The following is a 25,455-nucleotide window of genomic DNA, read 5'->3' as shown; positions in this document are numbered from 1 at the left end:
CTCATGACAAATCTATACCTTCCTCAGATGTCACTGTTTACTATTACAATAGCACAATACACTCCAGAATGTAAATTCTAGGGGAAAAAACTTGCTGATGTCAATGAGACCATGAAAAGCAGTCCACCTTGAAAGTTTCAATTGGATATCAATGTCAGTTTTATTCATACAAAACTCAGATCTGAAAATGGAAAATGGGAGCTTTCAATGTATCAGATAAAAGTTTTGGCAAGAACCATACTTAAACTAAAACTCTAAAAGTGGCTATGCAAGTAACAGAGTAGGAGATGTTGACAAGAATCAGTTTCAGTTTGACTATGTTCGTAATCTGATAATGTCTGCATAATATTTATTTATTTAGTTATTTATTTATTTTACATTTGTTTAGCAGGATAGTCCGACTGGATACATGTCCATTTTCAGCAGAGGACCGGGAAGAAAAGCTCCAAAAAACACATTCAACAAACTGTTACATTTTTACAGTTTGAAACACAAAATAAACACATATAAAAAGATTTCTACACAGATGTAAGCAAACACAACAAACATATATAGACAAATTACTACATTTTTATTTTATTTTAATTTTATAATATATAGAATTTCTCTTATTTTTTTTTTCAAATGTCAGCTCATATCACTTAAAATGCTTCAAAATAGTGATAGTGAAACAAATTAAAGATTGCTATGTTAAGACTGAATTAAAACAGAATCACTTACTGGAAAAGGAGAAATGAATGGTGGTGTGAATGATCTGAGATGTACCTCCCTGGACTACGTGAAAAGAGACATAGAGGAGCTCTCTGATCATGTAGCCCAGGCCGGTATGACCCTGACCTTGAGTAGCATCTTACCTTCACCAAGAATGATGCCACAGTATAAAGACAAAATGATCAATTTTAACAATTGGCTAAATATTGGTGTCATTCAAAGAGGATCCAGTGTCTGTCAGCCTGGGATGACATGCTCGACAAGCCACGTTGCTTCGCTAGGGACGGCTTGCACCTGTCACCCCTGGGCTTTTGAATACTGGCTAAGGCTCTTGCCACCCCCATAGTGCCTTTTTTAGGCAAGGCTCAAAAGACAAACCCACCTCCATAGACAACACAAAGAAAAAGAAACTAAGGGTAATGCTGCTCAATGCCAGAAGTCTAAACCTCAAGATGCACGCACTTGAGGCTCTCCTCAGTATGGAGAATATTGATATCTGTGCAGTAACAGAAACCTGGTTCAAGGCTCCCGAGAGCACCCCAACACTACCAGGCTATACTTCATACCATGCTTTTCGGCCCCAAAACTCAGACCGAGCCACAAAAGGAGGGGGAGTATCCATATTCATCAAAGATATCCACACCTCCAGGTTAGTGGCACTGCACGAAGCATCGGAGACCATCCATGTGCAACTAACAGTGGGCAAAACTGCCTTTCAGTTTGTAGCCTGTTACAGACCACCCTCCCAAACTCAGGAACCCCACTCAGCTTTCCTGAGAACACTGGAGAATATGAAGGTCTCTCCAAACACCATTATATTGGGTGACTTCAACTACCTAAACATAGACTGGGAGCACTACTCAAGCCCCAACACCCTCACCCAATGGTTCCTAGAATTTATAAACTCATATGCTATGGAACAACTGGTCACCACTTCCACAAGAGGGGAAAACATATTGGACCTGATCATCACCAACATGGGGACTCTATGTTCCATACCAGAGTATACCCCCTCATTGGTAAGATCTAACCATAAATTAATCTCACTGGACATCCATATCCCATCTCCACCCCCAGCCATGGAAACCATGGTGAAGAACTTCTCAAAAGCAAACTTCACACTTCTCAAAACCGAGGTGGAATCCTCCAAAGCCCCCGGGCCAATGGAAAATATGACCCAAACCACAGAATCCTTTACAAACGCATTCTATGGACACCTACAGGAATGCATGGATCATGCTATCCCAAATAAAACAAAGAATTACTCCTCCAAAGGCAGGAGACCTGTCTGGTGGACCCCAGCCATAAATAAGCTATACAACAGAAGGAGAAAGCTACTACATGATAGAGCAAAATCCCAAAAAGGGAAGGCATCTCTGATCAGTACTAGCAAGAAACTACAATCCCTCATAAAATCATATAAGGCCAGATCCGAAAGAAAAATTGCACATGACGCTAAAGATAATCACAAGGCCTTCTTTAGTTATGTCAGGAACCTGGGTGGCAACTCCCAGATATGCTCTGAGTTAGTGCAAAATGACAAAAAATACACTGAACCCACAGACATTGCCAACATCCTGGCAGACAGGTTCACTGCAAACTCCCTCCTTCCCCCCCAAAAGAGCAAATGTCTATCCCAACAGAGTGTAGCCTACCTGACATCAAAGATGCACAGGTGAGAGCTGCCCTCTCCAAAGCAAAAAACACAACATCAATGGGACCAGACAGTGTCCCAGACTGTGTCTTACATGAGCTCCAAGAAGAACTGAACCCTCACATAAAGTCACTGTTCAATCTCAGCCTTACTACAGGATATGTACCCAAGGAATGGCATACAGCAACAGTGGTCCCACTCCACAAAGGTGGTGCCACAACAGACCCTGGAAACTATCGCCCTATAAGCCTGGCTAGCCTGGTCTGCAAAGCTATGGAGCGTATCATCATGGAACTCATAAACAAAGACATTGGGAACCACCAAATACTGGATCCTACCCAATTCGGCTTTGTTAAGGGCAGATCTTGCCTCTTGAACCTGGTCAACTTCTTTGAAACAGTCACCAAGGCTGTAGATGAAGGGAAGGTAGTCCACACAGCCTACCTGGACCTGGCAAAAGCCTTCGACACAATACCCCACTCGGCCATCATAAATAAGCTCACCAGCTTAAATATCAACCACTTTGTCACAAGATGGGTTGCATATTGGCTCAGGGATAGAACCCACATGGTCAGAATTGCTGGTGCCATGTCAGACTCTAAACCAGTTACAAGTGGCATCCCACAAGGCTCAGTCCTGGGACCTCTCTTGTTCGGTATATATTTCTCTGAGGTACAGGCTAACATGGGAGGACTATGGCTGACCATGTTCGCAGATGACTGCAAACTGGGTGCCATAATCGACTCGCTGACTGACACAAGCATCCTCCAAAAGGGTCTCACAGAGACGGATAACTGGTGCCAGGGCCATGGCCTAAAGCTAAATGCCAAAAAGTGCATAGTCATCCCCTTTGGGAAAAAGAAAGTGCCCGCAAATTACCACATAGGTGGTAAACCATTAAGTACGGAAGAAGTAATTAGGGATTTGGGGACCCAAGTAGATAGCAATCTCTCCTTTGACAATCACGTTGCCAAAGTGGTTAGAAAGACCTTCTTTATAGCCCACCTTATCACGAAAGGGTTCACATCTAGATCAAGAGAGGTCATTGTGCCCCTCTACTCATCACTCATCAGGCCCATAATTGAATACAATGCCCCATTTGGGATGTACCTTACCTGACATCTGCAGCAACTGGAAAGACCCCAAAAGTACCTCACCAAGAGGATCAAGGGACTCAAACAGATGCCCTGTGCAGTTAGGCTAAAGAAACTCCAGCTCTACTCAGTTGCTTACCGCCTACTCAGAGGCAATCTGTGCCTGATGTATAAAACCATGTCCAACCCAGAATTAATGGACATGCTCCACCTCAGGAAATATAAATCCCTTAGAGCTACATGCTCCAGGGACTTAAACCTCAGCACAGAAATAAATAGAACATGCTGAAGGGACAGATTCATATCCCAGAGGCTCCCCTCACTCTGGAACAAAATCTCAATCCATGTTAGGCAGAGCCCCTCAATGACCCTCTTCAAGAGAAATCTTGACAAGTGTATGGGAGATCGTAGGTTTACTCCTGGGATCTCTTCTGTGTCCCTACTAGACAGAGGCACAGTAAACTAACCTTAAAAGGGCTATCTTCTGTGACCTACTATACAGAGGCACAGTCAACTAATCTAAAAGGGTGGTGAAAGCCAAACACACTCTGGCTAGGCTTATAAATGCCCTAGGGCAGATAGCCTAGTATCAACCTATGAACCTATGAAAATGGGATAGATAAAGTGATATATTGTGAAGCAAGTTGATGCAATTTAAATCTTTCTAAGCCAAAGAAAATTAAAACAGAATCCTCAAAAGAAAAAAGAATCCACAATAAGGTTATCCTCTAATTGTTATCCTCTCTGTTCTGTACACTGTACTACTGAACAGCAGAAAGAATGCAGAAATAGAACTCCACCACACATATGAAATGTGTCAGACTGTGAACACCACTTGTGCTCAAAATGGCCGACTGCCCTGTCTGGTATGCTGATGTGCAGCCATATAAACTTACTCCATTGAAAAGAGAGAAATACAAAATATGACATTTTAAGGTCCATACTATATGGATGGGCCATTTTAAAATGTTTTGTTTAACAAAAAAAAGTGATCAAATTAAACTTAATGGCGCCAGGTTTAAAAGGGAGATGCTACTGCTCAAAACGAATTGTGCAATTCAGCGACTGTGATATTCTGGGAATTTCTCCTTATCTTGAGATAAGCAATCTCAAAGTGTACATAAGTAGCAAGCTTGTTGGGGGTGGGGGAGAGATTTGAATACTGGAAAACAGATTCAATACTGTATACAATACAGACTCTGCATTATGAATCTCAAGATGAAAGTAAAAAATTCTTTGATCACCCAACCATGTAACACACACCAAGTTTAAATGCTGATAAATGGCTTTGCTGAGCACTGCTGAAGATTTCTAACAGAGTAAAACTTGGTACTTGGTTAAGTTCCATGTAGCTTACTTTTTTTTTTCTCAAATTTTTTTTATTTTTCAAATCAGTTGAATAAATTCCATGGTATTTGTATATAATATCTTAAATAACTATGTACACTATTTACATAAGCCTGACACTATAACAGAGGTCAATATATACAATTACTTTATAGTTATAACAATCCAAGTATCAGAGTATATCTGTTCAGTTATTGTAAAGTGTCAATCAATGATAAGATTTTTTTCCATGGATTGTTAATAAATGACTTAGGATGAATCCTTAATTCTATAATTTTAATTTCTAACAATGCTGTGGTCTTCAGTAGGCTATAGAAGTTTTCTAAAGTTGGCATTGTGTTTGTATTCCATCTTCTTGTTACACACTTCCTTGAGATTGCAAGTATTGTCCAAACAAGATACTTATTTGACTCATTCAAATGAGGACCTTCGTACACATTTAATAATACTAGAGCTTTAGATAAGTTAAACAATTCATTATATAAAGCTTGTAAAAAGTTTTTAATACCATTCCAAAATGGATTTAATTTTAACACAGTCGAAAAAAATGTGATTCCAATCTGCATTATGTATTTGCTCACACCTCCAACATATTCCCTTTGCAGAAGAATTGATTATAGTAATTCCATATGGAGTTAAGAATGCTCTGTGCAAGCATTTCCAATTAAAAACTTTCCAGTCTTGTGTAAAGGAGGCATGTTTTATTGATAATAAAATATTTGATTTAATTTCTTCAGTTAGCTATAATGAGTGTCCTTTTGTTATATAATTCCAATATGAGGATTTGGGCATTGTTTTATATTTCATCAATATCTTGTAAAATTTGAAAATACTATTTCTCATGTCATAATCATTATATATGATTTCATATAGGTATTTTGTAAGTTTAGGTATTTCTTTAAATGAAGAATTGCTAATTATTCTGTATAAATCTTGCAAATACGTCAGAATGCTTTGCATAATCTTCTTGTAGAATTTTGTACGTTGTTTCTATTGTTTGCATATCCAGAACTTTTAGTTCTTTGATACATTGAAAGCAACAAACACATCCTTTCTTTTCCCAGGAATTAATTATTTCTCTGTATATTTTATGTGGATAGCTCTTTGTAACTATGAATGGTGTTAAAAGATCAAACCAGATTTTTAAATCTATGTTTGCATTAATAATTTTCCTAAATGAGTTAATGTAATAATTATACAAGTTGTAGTGGGCTTAGTTATGTTATATTGCATACTAATACATAATATGTGCCATGGCAAGCTGTTTTTATCTGTTATTTGAATTTTTTTTTGTAAATAAAATTCATTTATTGATATTACAGTTAGTAATTCTTTCCAATTTGCAGAATAATTTGGATTTATCCAATCTGAGATTGTTTTAGATATTGATGCTTTTATATCTGTTTCTATATCAGGAAAGTTTAATCCTCCCTGTTTCCATGGTCTGATGTGATGTATTAAAGCTATTTTGTTTCTTTTGTAAACCATAAACATTTTATTAGGCATGAGTTTATTTCTTTGAGTATATTCCCTTCTGGTAACAGTAGTATTGCCAAAGCTATATATAGAATCTTGGGTAGTAAAACCATTTTTATTAACTGTAGTCTATCTTCAAATGTTAATATATATTATTGCCATGTCACTTACTTAGTATAGTCCCATGCAGCTGACCCTGTACAGTTCCATCTAGCTCACTTGGTACAATTCCATGCAGCTTACTTGGTATAGTTCTATGTAACTCACTTGATGTAGTTCCATGCAGCTCACTTGCTTCAGTTCCGTGCACCTCACTTGGTATAGTCCTATGCAGCTCACTTGGTAGAGTTCCATGTAGCGCACTTGGTACAGTTCCATGCAGTTCATTTGGTACAGTTCCATGCAGCTCACTTTGTACAGTTCCACGTAGCTCACTTGGTGCAGTTCCAAGTAGCTCACTTGGTAGAGTTCCATGCAGTTCACTTGGTACAGTTCCATGTAGCTCACTTGGTACATTTTCATGTGCCTCATGTGTTACACTCCCATGCAGCTCACTTGGTACAGTTTCAAGCAGCTCACTTGGTACAGTTCCAAGCAGCTCACTTGGTACAGTTCCATTTAGCTCAGTTGATACAGTCCCATGCAGCTCATTTGGTACAGAAACATGCAGTTCACTTGGGACAGTCCCATGCAGCTCAATTGGTACAGTCCCATGTAGCTGACATGGTACAATTCCATGCAGCTCTCTTGGTACAGTTCCTTGTAGTTCAATTGGTACAGTTCCATGTAGCTCATTTGGTATAGTCCCATGCAACTGACTTTGTACAGTTCCATATAGCTCACTTGGTACAATTCCATGTAGCTCACTTGGCACAGTTCCATGTAGCTCAGTTGGTATAGTCCCATGCAGCTCACTTGGTATAGTCCCATGCATCGCACTCGGTACAGTTCCATGTAGCTCACTTGGTACAGTTTCATGCAGCACACTTTGTGCAGTTCCATGCAGCTCACTTGGTGCAGTTCCATGCACTTTGTATAGTCCCATGCAGCTCACTTGGTACAGTTCCATGTAGCTCAGTTGCTGCAGTTCGATGCAGCTCACTTGGTACAGTTTCATGTACCTCATGTGGTACAGTCCCATGCAGCTCACTTGGTACAGTCCCATGCAGCTCACCTGGTACAGTCCCATGTTGCTGATTTGGCACAGTTGCATGCAGCTCACTTGGTACAGTCCCATGCAGCTCACTTGGGGCAGTCCCATGTAGCTGACTTGGTACAGTTGCATGCAGCTCACTTGGTACAGTCCCATGCAGCTCACTTGGGACAGTCCCATGCAGCTCACTTGGTACAGTCCCATGTAGCTGACTTGGTACAGTTGCATGCAGCTCACTTGGTACAGTCCCATGCAGCTCACTTGGTACAGCCCCATTTAGCTAACTTGGTACAGTTGCATGCAGCTCACTTGGTACAGTCCCATGTAGTTCACTTGGGACAGTCGCATGCAGCTCACTTGGTACAGTCCCATGTAGTTGACTTGGTACAGTTGCATGCAGCTCACTTGTTACAGTTCCATGTACCACCTTCCTCTCCATATCAGAACTATCCAGAACTCTAGCATCTTCAAAATCACTATTAAGGAATATCTGCTTAAGTCCAGGACCAGCCCTTGTAATGATCCTACTTGAACTTTGGCTGCTATGCCCCATCCCCCCATTCTACCCCTATTTCGTACACGAATGTGTTCCTACTTGCATTTAATATTCCTCCTTGACCGTGCCCTCCCACTTTACTCCTATCTGTACTCTGTACCTTTGCCTCCATCTTCTCCCTTCTCCTACATTCTATACCCCTCCTTTTTCCTTTCCTTGTGCAGGGCCTTCCATTCTGGCACTGCAGGCCTCACTACTCTCACTCTTAGGTTAGCAATTTCCCATTCAAATAATGATTATGATGAATCTGTGATTGCATGACACACAATTTATATCTATGTTCAATTTTTCTTTCTCTTCAAACATTGTTTGAAATTAATCTGTTATTGCTGTATGTATCTCCTCATGATTGTATGGTTAATTACTTAATTGTTTGTACAAAGTTCAGTGCTGTCATGGAGCTTTTCTCCTCTGGTCTATGCTGAAAAAGGGCATCTGCCCAGCCAGAAAAACCTGGTTAATAAATGGCAAATAAACAAATAATGCAGCTCACTTGGTACAGTTCCATGCAGATCACTTGGTATAGTTCCATGCAGCTCACTTGGTACAGTTCCATGTAGCTCACTTGGTACAGTTCCATGCAGCACCCTTGGTACAGTTCAATATAGCTCACTTGGTGCAATTCTATGTAGCTCACTTGGTATAATTCCTTACACCTCACCTGGTACAGTTCCATGCAGCTCACTTGATACACTTCCATGCAGCTCACTTGGTACAGTTCCATGCAGCTCACTTGGTGCAGTGGCATGCAGCTCACTTGGTGCAGTTGCATGCAGCTCACTTGGTACAGTCCCATACATGTCACTTGGTACAGTTCCATGTAACTCACTTGGTATAGTCCCATGCAGCTCACTTGGTACAGTTCCATGCAGCTCACTTGGTATTGTCCTATGCGGCTCACTTGATACAGTTCCATGCAGCTCACTTGGTGCAGTTTCATGAAGCTCATGGTGCAGTTCCATGAAGCTCACTTGGTGCAGTTGCATGCAGCTCACATGGTACAGTTCCACGTAGCTCACTTGCTACAGTTCCATGTACCTCATTTGGTACAGTTCCATGCAGGTCACTTAGTACAGTTCCATGCTGGTCACTTGGTACAATTTTATGTAGCTCACTTGGTATAATTCCCTACACCTCACCTGGTACAGTTCCATGCAGCTCACTTGGTACACTTCCATGCAGCTCACTTGGTACAGTTCCATGCAGCTCACTTGGTGCAGTTGCATGCATCTCACTTGGTGCAGTTGCATGCAACTCACTTCATGCAGTCGCATGCAGCTCACTTGGTACAGTCCCATACATGTCTTGTAGTACAGTTCCATGTAGCTCACTTGGTATAGTCCCATGCAGCTCACTTGGTACAGTTCCATGCAGCTCACTTGGTATTATCCCAGGTGGCTCACTTGGTACATTTCCATGCAGCTCACTTGGTGAAGTTCCAAGAAACTCACTTGGTGCAGTTGCATGCAGCTCACATGGTACAGTTCCACATAGCTCACTTGCTACAGTTCCATGTATCTCATGTGGTACAGTTCCATGCAGGTCACTTGGTACAGTTCCATGCTGGTCACTTGGTACAGTTTCATGCAGCTCACTTGCTACAGTTCCTTGTAGCTCGCTTGGTACAGTCTCATGCAGATCACTTGGTACAGCTCCATGCAGTTCATTTGGTACAGTTCCATGTAGCTCTCTTGGTACAGTTCCACACAGCTCACTTGGTGCAGTTCCATATAACTCACTTGGCACAGTTCCATGTAGCTCACTTGGTACAGTTCCATGTAGCTCACTTGTACAGTTCCATGCAGCTGATTTTGTACAGTTCTGTGCAGCTGATTTGGTACAGTTCTGTGCAGCTGACTTGGTACACGTCCATGCAGCTCACTTGGTAAAGTCCCATGCAGCTCATCTTGCACACCTCTGTGCAGCTCATTTAGTACAGTCTCATGCAGATCATGTGATACAGTCCCATGCATATCATTTGGTACAGTCCTGTGCTGCTCACTTGGTACTTTTCCATGCAGGTCATTTGGTACAGTTTCATTGCATCTCATTTGGTGCAGTCCCATGCAGATCATTTGATACAGTCCTGTGCAGCTCATTTGGTGCAGTTTCATTGCAGCTTATTTGGAGCAGTCCCATGCAGATCATTTGATACAGTCCTGTGCAGCTTATTTGCGGCAGTCCCATGCAGATCATTTGATACAGTCCTGTGCAACTCGTTTGGTACAGTTTCATTGCAGCTTATTTGGTGCAGTCCCATGCAGATCATTTGATACAGTCCTGTGCAGCTCATTTGGTGCAGTCCCATGCAGATTATTTGATACAGTCCTGTGCAGCTTATTTGCGGCAGTCCCATGCAGATCATTTGATACAGTCCTGTGCAACTCGTTTGGTACAGTTTCATTGCAGCTCATTTGGTGCAGTCCCATGCAGATCATTTGATACAGTCCTGTGCAACACGTTTGGTACAGTTTCATTGCAGCTCATTTGGTGCAGTCCCATGCAGATCATTTGGTACAGTCCTGTCAAACTCATTTGGTACAGTTTCATTGCAGGTCATTTGGTGCAGTCCCATGCAAATCATTTGATACACTCCCACACAGCTCATTTGGTGCAGTCCCATGCAGATAATTTGATACAGTCTTGTGCAGTTCACTTGGTACAGTCCCATGCAGATCATTTGGTACAGTCCTGTGCAGCTCACTTCATATAGTTCCATGCAGGTCATTTGGTACAGTCCCATGCAGCTCATTTGGTGCAGTCCCATGCAGATCATTTGATACAGTCCTGTGCAGCCCATTTGGTAGTTTCATTGCAGCTCATTTGGTGCAGTCCCATGCAGATACTTTGATACACTCCCACACAGCTCATTTGGTGCAGTCCCATGCAGATCATTTGATACAGTCTTGTGCAGCTCACTTGGTACAGTCCCATGCAGATCATTTGGTACAATCCCATGCAGCTCACTTGGTACAGTCCCATGCAGATCATTTGGTACAGTTCTGTACAGCTCACTTGGTACAGTCCCATGCAGGTCATTTGGTACTGTCCCATGCAGATCATTTGGTGCAGTCCCATGCAGCTCATTTGGTGCAGTTCTGTGCAGCTCATTCGGTACAGTTCCATGCAGAAGAGTTAGCACAATTTAATTTAGCACAGTCAGTAGCTTTGCTAGGGAGGGGTAGAGAGGGCAGCCACCCCAGGAAGAAAGCATTAAGACAGCACAACTCACTAATCCAGACAGCTCTTTAGTGCATACAGGCATTTATAAATAAATGCTGGTATTGCATTTGCATTCAAAACTGAAGCGGTGTAGCACTCCATGTGTGGTAGAAACTGTAATACTATGGCAGTTGCTTGCTATATTTGTAGGTACAATTTTGAATAAGAAAAGTTTTTATTTTTTTTATATTTTATTTTAGAGAAGCACTAGATTGGGGTTGGCACAGGGTGGAAAAAGAGCAAACTAGGGTCCTTCTCCAAAGGACAATCAAAAGCAGCTGATGCAGGCGATATGTGATTTTGAATGTGCTCCTGAAGACTGAAGGTAAGACAAAGGTCTAGGCCCTTCTGTCCCAGTTACAATAATCCATTGTGTCTATGTGTGCTTGATCTTATGAAGGTTGGTACCCCATTAACAGCTGTTGTTGACAGTAGACCTTGCTCTGTCTTAGTTTACTATACATGTACTCAGCAATTTACATTTCAACCCATAGTATATTACTTGCCTGACATATGTTATATATTATTCATGTTATTGAATTGTATTGTTAATGTTGTTTGCTTTCTTCATGTTAATAAAGTTGCACTTTGAAAAAAATTGCTATACCTTTGATCAAGGTTGCCATAGTTAAATACAGCACTGCAATTTTCACAGTTCCATGTAGTATTGTTAGTTCCATGTGAAATAACTTCCTCAGTTCTGTATAGCACTGTTTGCACAGCTCCATGCAGTAAAGATAACACAATAGCCTGCAACAGATTTGACACAGTTCCACACAACATTTTTAGTTCTATAAAGAACAGCTGGCACAGTGCCATATAGCTATAGCAGCTGACACAGTTCCATATAGTAAATAACAAAAGCAAAAAGCCACCAGCCGGATAAAATAAAAGATATTTAATTTGATAATAAAATGATGATAGACTTATAGCAACATAGACTTTAACATTAACAATCAAAAAAATTAACTGAAACGAAGAATAAGAAATAAGCGCTTTCATTTAAAAAGTTTTAAACTTCATCAGACAATCAATTAAATTACATCACTTCCTTATATAAGCTTCTCTTTTTTCAAAAATCCCGCTCACATGGCTACTACAAAACGAGCATGCCCAGTAATGATAAAATGACTGTTTGAAAATATTTCATCTTTCTTCGAATTTGCATTAATAAAGGTTTTTATGGTACTAATAGAATTTTATAATTTAAGCTTCCTATAACATTTAACTATATGTTGGATGACTAATCCTATTATCATGTATCATTAAATACATTATAAATCTATCTTTGAATGATATGAATGTCAAAAAATACGGATATCATAGAAATTATAAATCTATACGAACTAACATATGATATCAGCTTATTTAGGAATAAAAGTCAAAATCAATTAAAATGACATTATAATTTATATTATAAACCAGTATTAAATTATTATTAAATTATTTATTACCTGTATAAAACAATATTATTAAAATTTTATATAAAGAACCAATAAATACATAAATGTACATATATATAATATATAATTTTCATCCATTATTTAATAACCATCCACCAATATTAATTAGTTAACATATATAATTATTCCTAATGTTAGATAAACAACATAAAATTAATAATATACATTTTACAAAAAACTTTTTTATCTTATTTGTGTATAGATAAAATCAATTTAATCTTATTACATTTTATATAGAAATATAAAATATAAAATAATTATAAAATCTTATAAATGATTTATTATAAATAATTATTATAAACATTATAAAATTAACAATTAAAATACGTTATTTAGACTTTTATTTTCTTTCTGTTCAATGCTTTTAATTTAAGTGTTGGTGCTATAGTGCTTCTTTCATTTATACCAGGCCATGTGTCTGCTTGTAGTTTAATTTGCCATTGTACTTCTCTTTGTTCAGGTAATAGGCCCCAAGGGGTTTTATCTCATCTCTACATGATCTATAATAATAAAATTAAACTGATTATTATTAAACTCACTAATATGCTTCGCTGAGGCGTAATTCACTTTATTTTTCTTAATTGCATAGTCATGTTCATAAATTCTTTGAGATAAAGCCCTCTCCATTTTGCCTACATAAAATGAAGCACATAAATTACACATGGCTAAATAAATTACAGCTTTTGACCTACAATTATATTTATGTTTTAAAAAATATTTTTTATTTCTTACATAAAAACTCTGACCTACATGAATCTTATGACACTGTTAGAAAAATATGCATTTGAATATATGTGAAATGCTAGTTTAAAAGCAAAGTAGTATGTAATGCATTTTATTCTATTAATGATATAACAAAAAGGCTGAATTCATGTGTAATTGCAAGTAGTTTTCAAACTGCAGTGTGGCTTGTAGCAAGTTGACCTCTGACCCTGGCAGCTGCCAGCTCAGCAAGTCTTAATGTTTATGCTTTTCACAAGTGATTATCTGCTGGGTCAGGAAATTAAATATGTGAAATAATGAAATCTTCTGCTCTTTCCTGATGGGATGATTTGGCCTTGTATATGTGTTACTAAGATAACATGCAGCTGTTGGGAAAGTGTTACAGGGAACAAAGAAGTGTATTAAAAGACTGAATCTGCTATTGTATTCAGACTAGTTTGAAGCCTTGAAGAAGTAACTTTACAGAAAGACATTATGTCTGACCAGGTGGACAGCAAGGCCGTATTGTTACCAGGGGAAAACTTTTTTTAAATATACAGCATCAGCAATATTTTATGAATAGAGGACTGTAAGCTAAAGTGATGTAGATGCCCTGTGACATACCACGTCAGTAAGGTGGGCACAGCTTGAATGTTAAACCTATATAAAATTGTGTGCTTCCTGTTTCATGTCAGACAAAATTCTGTACTTGTACATTTTTTGCCTCCTGGTGTACACTAGTAAACTTTTGAATCTGAACCTCCAGTGTATTGAATTCTTGATTTAATTTAACAGTTTGGTCCTTCTTAGCCGGAATTCCCTTGGACAGCTGCAGATCAGAGTCTACCAGTGGTCGAATACTGCACAGGAGAAGTTACCAAAACGGTTCTTCTTGGGTGAAAAGACCTCTGACTGAATTGCCATTTAGAGAGGCTGGCCACTTTCTGATCTGTGGCCGAAGAGCAGATCCTGGACGGCTCAATACCGGAGGCTCAGGTAGGAAGATTTTGCTTTTTTTCTGTTTTAGATCAGGGACTAGGTTACAGTAAATATTGTTGTCAAGATTTGTTATGCAGATCAGGGACAAAAGGAATTACTGTGTATTTGGTCATAAATCAGGGTAACAGAATAAGGTAGGCAGTTATTCTAGATAAACTGTGAAAAGAAACTGAAAATTTGATATCATGTGATAAGAAGGGTTATGTAACATTTTCTTTTACCATGGGAAATCAGTGCACTAAAACATCGCGAGATCTGCCCCTAACCGAAGATGCAAAATATATGCAATCACAACGTTCTGATAATGTTAGGTATTACACGAAATGGGTTAACAAATATGAATTTGATGGTAAATAAGATAAAACTTTGCTGGTTAAACTCATTAAGCAACTTAAATCTGATGCGGGAGGTCAGGCAAAAAAGCAACGCCAATTAGGCATTCCTCAGGCACACAGGTGGATTGAGGAAGCAAACCGTAGGGAACAGAAGACTAAAAATTCAAAAACATTATTCTTAGACAAAGAAGATAATAACTTAGTAATAGCAACAGCTCCTCCTCCCCTACCCCCTCCATTACCTTATTCAGGATATGATGCAAGTGGACAGGCTGGTCTGCCTCCGCACTATCCTGAGGTCTCAGTGAGACCACAGCCGTTTGTTAGAGATCCTATTGAAACTAGGTCCCGAGCACGTAAAACACATGGGGACGCAGAAACTTATCAAATGGAGAGAAACCTACAGGATGAGAGTGAGGAAGAAATATGTCCACTTATAGAGGTCCCAAATCCTCAGGCAGGACAGGCAGGGCAGGACCCAACACTCTTAGTATACAGACCATGGACACCGGAGGACATCCGGAAAGCTACTGAGGGAATCCCCCATCCGAAAGTTAATTTCACAAAATATTTAGAAGATTTGCAAGGTATGAGGTTGAGTTACCATTTGAATGGGGAAGAAGTAGAAAAAGTAGTAAGACAAATTATAGGTCCAGATTGGCACATGATTTGTGGCACCTGGAATCCTCGTAATGCAGAACTTAAACCACTCCCACATAGTGACGCAGAATTAGGCAACAGAATGAAAGGTCTTACAGACCGAATCTCTGAGAAATGGAAACCTAGAGCAGATTGTACTTGCATTAACCAATGCATACAACAGGAAAATGAGACAATAGATGGGTACTATGCTAGATTATTAGAATGTTTTAATAATCATAGCGGTATGACAGTTCCTGAAAATCAAGTGAATGATTCCTCATATGAACAACTATTAAAAAATGCATTTTTGAAAGGTTGCATTGCACCTATCAGCAGCTTCATTCCGAAGCACACGATAGACCATCGGACAGGTAGGCTACAAGCCTTACTTGAATATGCTAGACATGCTGAAAGACATTTTAATAGCAAGAAAAAAAAGAAGGCGCAAGTCTTCACTGCTGAAGACGGAGCTGAAGTATTTGTGTTACAGTCAGGCAATAAGGGAAAGAAAAATGCCCAGGGAAATAAACAGTCTGACAAACAATCAGAAGATTTTGAGGAAAGGAAAAAGAGAGGTGAATGCTTTAAGTGTGGGAAGAAGGGACATCTAGCAAGGGATTGTAAACAGAACAAAAAGGTAATTACAGAAGATAAGGGAGATGAGGACTGACTATATGATAGTGAAGAAACATCATGCAAAAGTCAGAAATCATCAGGAGAAGTTAATAAATAGAAAACAAATGTAAATGTGATAGAAGGAATAGAGGAAGTGCAAGTAGATATGGAGGATGAAGAAAGTGAAATTTTGGATTTAGCATTATTGAGCCTAGAGCTCTACTTGGCAGATACGAAACCGGAAGTTACACTTCTGGTGGAGGGAAGGAAAGTCAAATTCCTGTGTGACTCAGGAGCGTCGCGGACCCTGATACACCCCTCCAAGTTACCAGAACATTCTGAATCACCTGATTATATACTAGTGAAAGCTGCGAATGGACAGTTATACAGGGAGCCACTTTCCCATGATATAGCAATAACTGACCCTGTTTCAGGTATGACCCAAAGAAGTAAAATTGTTGTTTCTGCAAAGTGTCCAGTGAACCTATTGGGTAGGGACCTTATGCAGATATTTGGCATAGCAGTAGTTCCAACTGTGCAAGGTATGGAGGCACAAAGACAAATGGATACTTTTGTGGTGCGATCGGAGGGTGAAACATTTTACTGGTACAGCCAGGACCTAGTTACAACTGGTCCAGGGGCAGTAACCGAGGAACTGATGAATGTAGCCACCAGTAAAGCCCCCTCCCTTGACACTGATCGACAGCATTTGTTACACTGTACTCTATACTACTGTAATATGCCAGGACCTGATAGAGAGTATGAGCAAGAATTGTTCAGAAATCGTGCAACTAGATATTGGGATACTGAAGGGAACGGTGTAGTCAGCTGTTCATTACCTCAAGAATTCCTTGCATTATATAGGTCGAATTGATTACCACATGTCAGCTTGACAAAGAACAAAAACGTAAAGTGGGCAGACTTAGGAGAGAAGGTAACAAGATGGGAAAAACAGACTGACTTAGAATTGTCAGAACAGGGAATACAGAAACAAAAGTTGAATTGGTTGACACAGACACATCCAGCTGTACACTTGCAATCTAGTGAGGACAGCTGATTAGCATTTTTATTAGAAGAAGAAGAGAAAGCCTTATGTGAAATACCAACGACTCTTTGGTCAACAGGCAAGTCAGATGTAGGACTTATTCGAACAGCAGGACCAGTTACAATTACACCAAAGTCGGCATTTAGGCCACAGAAAAGACAATACCCCTTGAGAAAAGATGCAGAAATAGGAATCAAGCCTATAATAGCAGCATTACTCAAAGGAGGAGTACTGGTAGAATCTCCTGATTCACCATGTAATACACCCCTATTTCCTGTTAAAAAAGCAAACTGGGAATGGCGGATGGTTCAAGATTTACAAGCTGTAAACAATGCAGTGACACCCAGAGCACCCACGGTGCCAGACCCACATACTTTGTTAAATTATTTAAAACCGCAACAAAAATATTTCTCTGTGGTAGATATCAGTAATGCTTTCCTTTCGATATCTATACATCTTGATAGTCAATACTGGTTTGCATTTACGTTTCAGGGTAAAAGGTATACCTATACTCGACTACCACAGGGATATTGTGAGAGCCCAACAATATTTGCACAAGAAATGGCTAGCAACCTGGCAGGGTTTACCCCACCAGGAGGTAGTCAAATTCTACTTTACGTAGATGACATCTTGCTAGCAGCCCCCACCCACCAGCAATGCAGGGAAGATACTGTAGTGCTATTGAAATTCTTAGCAACACAAGGACACAAAGTGAACAAAAGTAAGTTACAACTCTAGAAAAAGCAAGTTAAATACTTGGGATATGTGATATCCAATGAAGGTAGGATATTAGATGAAGATAGAAAGACAGCAATTTTACAAGCACCCAAACCAATAACCAAGAAGGAAATGATGTCCTTCTTGGGGGCAACTAATTTTTGTCGGAGTTGGATACCAAACAATGCTTTGGAATCTGCTCCACTGACTGACTTGATATATAAAATGCCAATGGCAGCACAAGATTTATTACAATGGACACCCGAAGCAGAAATGGCTTTCTGCAGGTTGAAGCAGTTGATAGCTTCTTCATTAGTTTTAGAACTCCCAAATGATCACAAACGGTTCTTTCAGACTGTAGATTGCAAGCAAGGATATATGACATCAGTGCTGATGCAACAACATGGGGATAAGCAACGCCCCATAGCCTATTATTCATCACAGTTAGACCCAGTGGCGCGATCTTTGCCTCACTGTGTACAAGCAGTAGTTGTAGCTGCAATGGCAGTACAGGCCTCGGCCTCAGTGGTGTTGTTCCACCCTCTCACATTGAGAGTGCGTCATGCAGTCGCAATAATTTTACTGCAAGAAAAAGTAGCATATCTCTCTCCTGCTAGACATTTTTCATGTATGACTATACTGTTGAGCCAACCTCATATGACAATTGAACGATGTATGACATTAAATCCATCAACATTACTCCCAACTTGTGTGGATGGCACACCGCACAGCTGCCTGCAGGAAATTGAACAGTTAACCTTGCCTAGACAAGATCTCACAGATATGCCCTTGGATGATGCCGAGGTGACATATTACGTGGACGGCTCATGCAGAAGGGGCCCTACAGGAAAGAATCTAGTGGGATATGCAGTAGTTACAGATACTGAAATTTTAGAAGCCCAACCCTTAACACATAATTTATCTGCACAAGCAGCAGAATTGATAGCTTTGACACGAGCATGTACTTTAGCAAAAGACAAGTGTGTAAACATATATACTGACAGTCAGTATTCTTTTTCTACAGTACATGTATTTGTGCAACAATGGAAGAATAGAGGAATGATAACATCTAGTGGAAAACCAATTAATCATGCGCAGCTTATTTTTTGAATTATTAGAATCTATTCAGTTACCTACTAAAGTAGCTATTTGCAAATGTGTAGCTCATACAAAACAACAGGATAGGATTTTGAAAGGCAATGCACGAGCTGATGCAGCTGCAAAGCAAGCAGCCTCAGACTCAGAAACTTTACTTTTGAATGAGGAATTACAACCCTCTGAGATTTTAGATTTAGACATGTTAAAAATGATGCAGATGATTACTACAAAAGCAGAAAAACAAAAATGGGAAAAACGAGGTGCAATTCTTGAAAATGGACTGTACATTTCCAAAGAGAGAAAAATGATATTGCCGTCTAATTTATTTAGATATGCAGCTTTGTTGAGCCATGGGCAGTGCCATGTCTCAACAGGGGGGGATGGTACAGTTAGTAAACTGAATATTCCAAACATACAGATTCACAAACTACACAAAAAAAAATTGTGCAGCTTGTCATACTTGTAACAAGCATCATGCACAAGGGGCATTTAAACCTAAGCAAGGAAGTTTTCCTATACCACCATATCCGTTCCATACTATCTGTATGGATTTCATAGAATTAAATAAGTAAAAATATTGTCTAGTCATTGTAGATATGTTTTCTAAATGGGTAGAAGCTTTTCCAACTAAAAATCCAGATGCAGCAACAGTGGCGAATGCCCTGATTAAAGAAGTAATCCCTAGGTTTGGCATTCCGGAAAGGATTTATAGTGACAATGGCACACATTTTGTCAATCAGACAATTCAGCAACTTGGAAGATTTTTTGGAATCTCCTTGAAAAAACATTGTACCTACCACCCACAGTCTGCAGGACTGGTGGAAAGGTACAATGGAACCCTTAAAAGTAAACTTAGGAAGTTAGTTGATGAGACTCAGAAGAATTGGATATACTATTTGCCTTTAGCGCTGCTGAGTATGAGAACGGTTCCAAATGTGAAGGGTTTAACTCCCTTCAAAATGGTTTTTTGGAGAGCATATTATATGCCTCAGTGGAAAGCTCTCATGCCTCCACAGCAAGAGGCTGACAGTTCATTAGCTAGTTATATGAGGAAACTGTTAACAAATAAATCTGTTTTGCAGTTTAACTCTTTTTCAGATAAGGAACAGATCAGACTGGTGGAAGCAGCTTTGGCTCCCGGGACGTGGGTGTGGCTAAAAGTGATGAAGAGGAAGAATTGGGCGAGTCCAAAGTGGGAAGAACCGTACCAGGTACTGACTGCAGTCAGAGTGGCTGAGAAGACGTCCTGGGTCCATTTGACACACTGCAAACCGGTAAAGAACTTTCAACTTGATAAAAACTTTGTGACTGATATACAACAAGGGCAAAATGGCCAAGAACAAAGCGAATAGAAATATAGATCAACCCCAAAGATGTTGCATAATCATTTTGTTGAGTATACATTTATTGACTATAATTGTGACAATTTTCCTCTTGTTGTGGTTTTTCTTACACTCAACCACACAAGTGAAAGTGGGAAGGCGTGATGAACATCTATAGACTGGCATCCAAATTTGAACACATACCTAGCCATGAAGCGTGTATATGCAGAGACTATGAACATTTCAAATTGCTGGGTTTGTACAGCTATACCAACAGCATATGGAGGACTGATAATGTCCGCTGTCCCTCTGGGGATAAATGAGACTTGGGAGAATTTACTTTTTGATACAGGAACTGTGAGATCACAGGACAAAATAACTTTATTTTTACCTGTCACACAAAATGGAATTGTATGTTTTTACAAAAATGACACTCTCCAGGTGGGCTGGAGCAATTGTAATATAACAATATCTTATCGGTGTTATATTAAGACTAGTAATGGCAATATTCTTTGCAATACTAATTATGACTCATACTTGAACTCAATGAAAACAACCATAAATTAAATTCGCAAAAATCCTGCTTTATTTAAACAATTGTCAGTTATAGACCAGAAAATGTTTCATGCAGGGTTAATGCGTATTAGTACTAAAGTAGAAAACTGTTATTTTATTTGTGGGAAAAAAGCATATAAATGGCTACCTGAGAATTGGTCCGGCAGTTGTTTTTTGGTTTATCTGGTTCCGGCTATAAGACATACTGCAGAATTACCTTTGGGTAAGATACGAAACATGAGAAAAGCAGCTCGGAAACCTGGAGGTCCAGTTGAGAAACCTGTAAATCCAGTAGGATGGATCGAAGCTGGCTGGAAAGACAATAATAACGTAAAGGACAAAAGCAAATTGACTCATATGAACTTGAGTGACAGTGTTATATATTGGGCAGGAATATTCCCAGCATATGGCATATGTATAGTCATCCCCTTTGGCAAAAACAAATTACCACATAGATGGTAATCCATTAAGTACAGAAGAAGTAATTAGGGACCTGGGGACCCAAGTTGATAGCAATCTCTCATTTGACAACCACGTGGCCAAAGTGGTTAGAAAAACATTTTATATAGCCCACCTAATCATGAAGGGATTCACATCTAGATCAGGGGAGGTCATCGTGCCTCTTTACTCATCCCTCATCAGGCCCATAATTGAGTACAATGCCCTTTTGGGATGTACCTTACCAGACACCTGCAGCAACTGGAAAGACCTGAAAAGTACCTCACCAAGAGGATCAAAGGGCTCAAACAGATGCCATATGCTGCCCGGTTAAAGAAACTCCAGCTCTACTCAGTGGCATACCACCTGTTCAGAGGCGATCTGTGCCTGACGTATAAAGCCATGTCCAACCCGGAATTAATGGACATGCTGCACCTCAGAAAATCCAAATCCCATTGAGCTATGCGCTGAGAGACTTGAACCTCAGCACTGAAATAAATAGGACATGCTGGAGGGACAGATTCATAACCCAGAGGCTCCCTTCACTCTGGAATAAAATCCCAGTCCAGGTTAGGCAGAGTCCCTCATTGACTCTCTTCAAGAGGAATCTTGATGAGTGGATGGGAGATCGTAGGTTTACCCCGGGTATCACTTCTGTGTCACTGTTAGACAGAGGCACAGTATACTAACCTCGAAAAGGGCATAGCAAAATAAATTTAAAATGGGTGGCGAAAGCCAAACACATTCTGGCTAGGCTTATAAATGCCCTAGGGCAGATAGCCTAGTATGAACCTATGAATCTATGAACCTATATGGAGCAGTCAAATCAATCTGGGAGTTGAGAAAACTATCGAAACTGTAATGCAACTTTCTCTGCCCTAGAATTGGTGACTGATGAACTGAATGCAATGAGAACTGTTGTGCTACAAAATCGAATGGCTCTTGAATTCACCCTAGCGGCGAGAGGTGGTACGTGCGCGCTTATCAAAGAAGAATGCTGTGCGTACATTCCGGACAATAGGCATGAAATAAACAATCACCTAGAGGTAATTCAGCAAGTATCAGCCATGACTGAACCAGGCCCAAACCCACTGACAGACTTTTTCCAGAATCTATTTGGGGGTGGGGTTCCATCCTAATGAATATTCTGATTGCTATTTGTGTGGGTATACTCCTAATAGGAGCATGTGTTTGATGTGGAATTCCCTGAATGAAAAGATTAATCAAAGATTTTATTGATGTATCTGTTACTGAAACTTTGTACCAGGATATTGAGAATGAAAAATTGATTTCAGATGAAACTTTTTTCTGAAGTATAGATCAAATGACTCACCTAGCTGAAAATCCTTAGTGGAAGAGGTTAGGAGACAAAATGACATTATGCATACTTCAAAATAGAATAAAAAGAATTAATAGGAGGGAAAATGTTAGAAAAATATGCATTTGAATATATGTGAAATGCTAGTTTAAAAGCAAAGTAGTATGTAATGCATTTTATTCTATTAATGATATAACAAAAAGGCTGAATTCATGTGTAGTTTTGAAACTGTAGTGTGGCTTGTAGCAAGTTGACCTCTGATCCTGGCAGCTGCCAGCTCAGCAAGTTTTAATGTTTATGCTTTTCACAAGTGATTATCTGCTGGGTCAGGAAATTAAATATGTGAAATAATGAAATCTTCTGCTCTTTCCTGCTGGGATGATTTGGCCTTGTGTATGTGTTACTAATATAACATGCAGCTGTTGGGAAAGTGTTACAGGGAACAAAGAAGTGTATTAAAAGACTGAATCTGCTATTGTATTCGGACTAGTTTGAAGCCTTGAAGAAGTAACTTTACAGAAAGACGTTATGTCTGACCAGGTGGATAGCAAGGCCGTATTGTTACCAGGGGAAAACTTTTTTTAAATATACAGCATCAGCAATATTTTATGAATAGAGGACTGTAAGCTAAAGTGATGTAGATGCCCTGTGACATACCACGTCAGTAAGGTGGGCACAACTTGAATGTAAAGACTATAAAATTGTATACTTCCTGTTTCATGTCAGACAAAATTCTGTACTTGTACGTTTTTTGCCTCCTGGTGTACACTAGTAAACTTTTGAACCTGAACCTCCTGTGTGTTGAACTCTTGATTTTATTTAACAGACACCAATTACAAGCACCACACTTATGCATTCCTTTCATTACCTCTTTATTATTTTCATTTTGAATATTTGATCATAATAAGTCTTTAAAATTTTTCCCTTTTCTATAAACAATCTTAGGAAATCCATTAATATGTTTTTTACACTGGGGATCATCCATTAAAATTCCCCGGTTATTTATAATTATTTCCCTTATTATTTGGTATTCTTGTGTAAATGTAACTACCAAAGCCTTTGTAAATTCATTGTCATTTTCATTATGTACCATTAAATTATTATTTATTGTAAAATTATTCCTAGTTTCAAATTTAAGGGTAGTTATTATATTTGGATTTCCATTTTCTAAAATGCTAACCTTCATATTAATCCCTTTTAAAATAGGACTAAAATAGCCATTTATTCTTTTTTGTGTTACTTCAGTAATTAGATTATCAATTAATATGGGTGGATAATTTTTACTGATAAACATATTTCGTAAAAAATTACACTCTATTTGAAATTCAGCAAAATTGGTAATCATTTGGGCAGCTCTTACAAGCTGCCCTTTAATAACTGATTTTTTCTGATGTACTGGATGTGCACTACTATAATGGAGAAAACTATTAGAATATGATTCTTTCCTATGAATTAATGAAATATGTGTTATTTTCATAATCTTTAATTAAATTGATATCTAGATAATTAATATTATTATTACTTATATTCCATGTAAATTTAAAAAAGAGATAGTTTCATTAATATAAACTAAAAATTCATTTAAAATATATATACTATTATTCCAAATAAGACTGATATCATCTTGAAAGTGGTGATAAGATTTAATAAATATATTATACTTACTATTAAATATATATTTTTTCTCCCAGAATGCCATAACTAAATTTGCGTATGTGCCTCCACGGGAACACTTCACATTGAAATCTCAATTTCATATGGTGAGACCATATAATCCACAGAGGCAAGTATTGTTGCAGGAAGTAAGAAATCTCCCGCTTTTCTTCCATACATGAGCCGGATTCCCATCTCCCCACTGTAGCGCGATCTTGTAGTTGGTATATTTAAGTAGTGGGGGGTGGGGGGGCCCCCACCCTAAAGGGGGAGTGGACCCCATAAAAAGTGAAACTTGTGTTTTTTTTGATGGTTTCTCTTCTTTTGGAAATTCGATCTTCTGAAGTGAATCCGCCTCCACACGGTGAACCCATAGCTATCCATTTTCTCTGGATATAATATTTCTTTTCAAAAATAATATAATTATTGTTTAAAATTAATTCCAAAAGTTCAATAATTACATTAATTAATTCTTGGTTGATAGAATATTGAAATAATACTTCACCAATCCATTCAAGACCTATGTTTTGAGGGATCACTGTGTAGAGGTCACATACGTCTATGGTTACCAGAATATCTTCATTGTCAAATGTTATCATTCAAATGTTCTAAAAAAGTCCATGAGTCTTTACAAATGTATTTCTCTTTCTTCACTATCTTTTTTAGCTCATAATCGACATACTTGGCACATGCTGAGGTAATGGAATCTCTTCCATCTACTAATGGACGCATCGGAGGTTCTAGTAAATTTTTATGAATTTTTGGATTTCCAAAGAAAATAGGAATCTTAGGAACTGTAATATTTAAATAATTATATAAATCTATACCTATCTGTCTTTCTAAGAACATATCATTAATTTGCGTATAAATTTTCTTATAAGCTAAATTTAATTCATTTAATGATACTTGTTCATATGTATCTGTTTTTAAAATAATTTCCATTTTTTGATTTTACATCTCATTACTCATAATAACTGTACCTCCTCCCTTGTCTGGCTTCATAATTCGAATTTTCACTTTTTGTAATGCTTTTAAAATATTTTGCTCATTAATACTTAAATTTGAAGAATAATCAATCTTTTTATTCCATTTATCTAAATTCTTTAACTGATATTCACACATTTTCTCATACAATATCAGTTTAGGATGCAAGGGGGATTAAAGGTGCTGGAAATATTAAACTTTCTTGGCTCATTATATATAGTATCCTGATATATCAAAGAAAAATTATTTTTTCTTAAAAATAACTTCATATCTATCATAACAGATGTGAAATCAAATGATTTAGATGGGACAAAAGTATAACCTTTAGATAATTGGTTTGCTACATCTTGATTCAC

General features: G+C 38.6%; 1 protein-coding gene across 1 annotated transcript in view; it reads right to left on the bottom strand.

Moving 5' to 3' along the window:
• HRH2 (histamine receptor H2) overlaps nt 1-25,455 on the bottom strand; it is a 615,095-nt gene that overhangs the window by 404,364 nt on the left and 185,276 nt on the right. The gene's annotated exons all lie outside the window — the stretch shown is intronic.

The sequence above is a fragment of the Protopterus annectens genome, chromosome 4.part0, assembly GCF_019279795.1.
Source record: "Protopterus annectens isolate FY-2018-M chromosome 4.part0, PAN1.0, whole genome shotgun sequence".
NCBI classification, from domain to species: domain Eukaryota; kingdom Metazoa; phylum Chordata; order Ceratodontiformes; family Protopteridae; genus Protopterus; species Protopterus annectens.
This window is presented reverse-complemented; position numbering and strand designations above follow the sequence as displayed.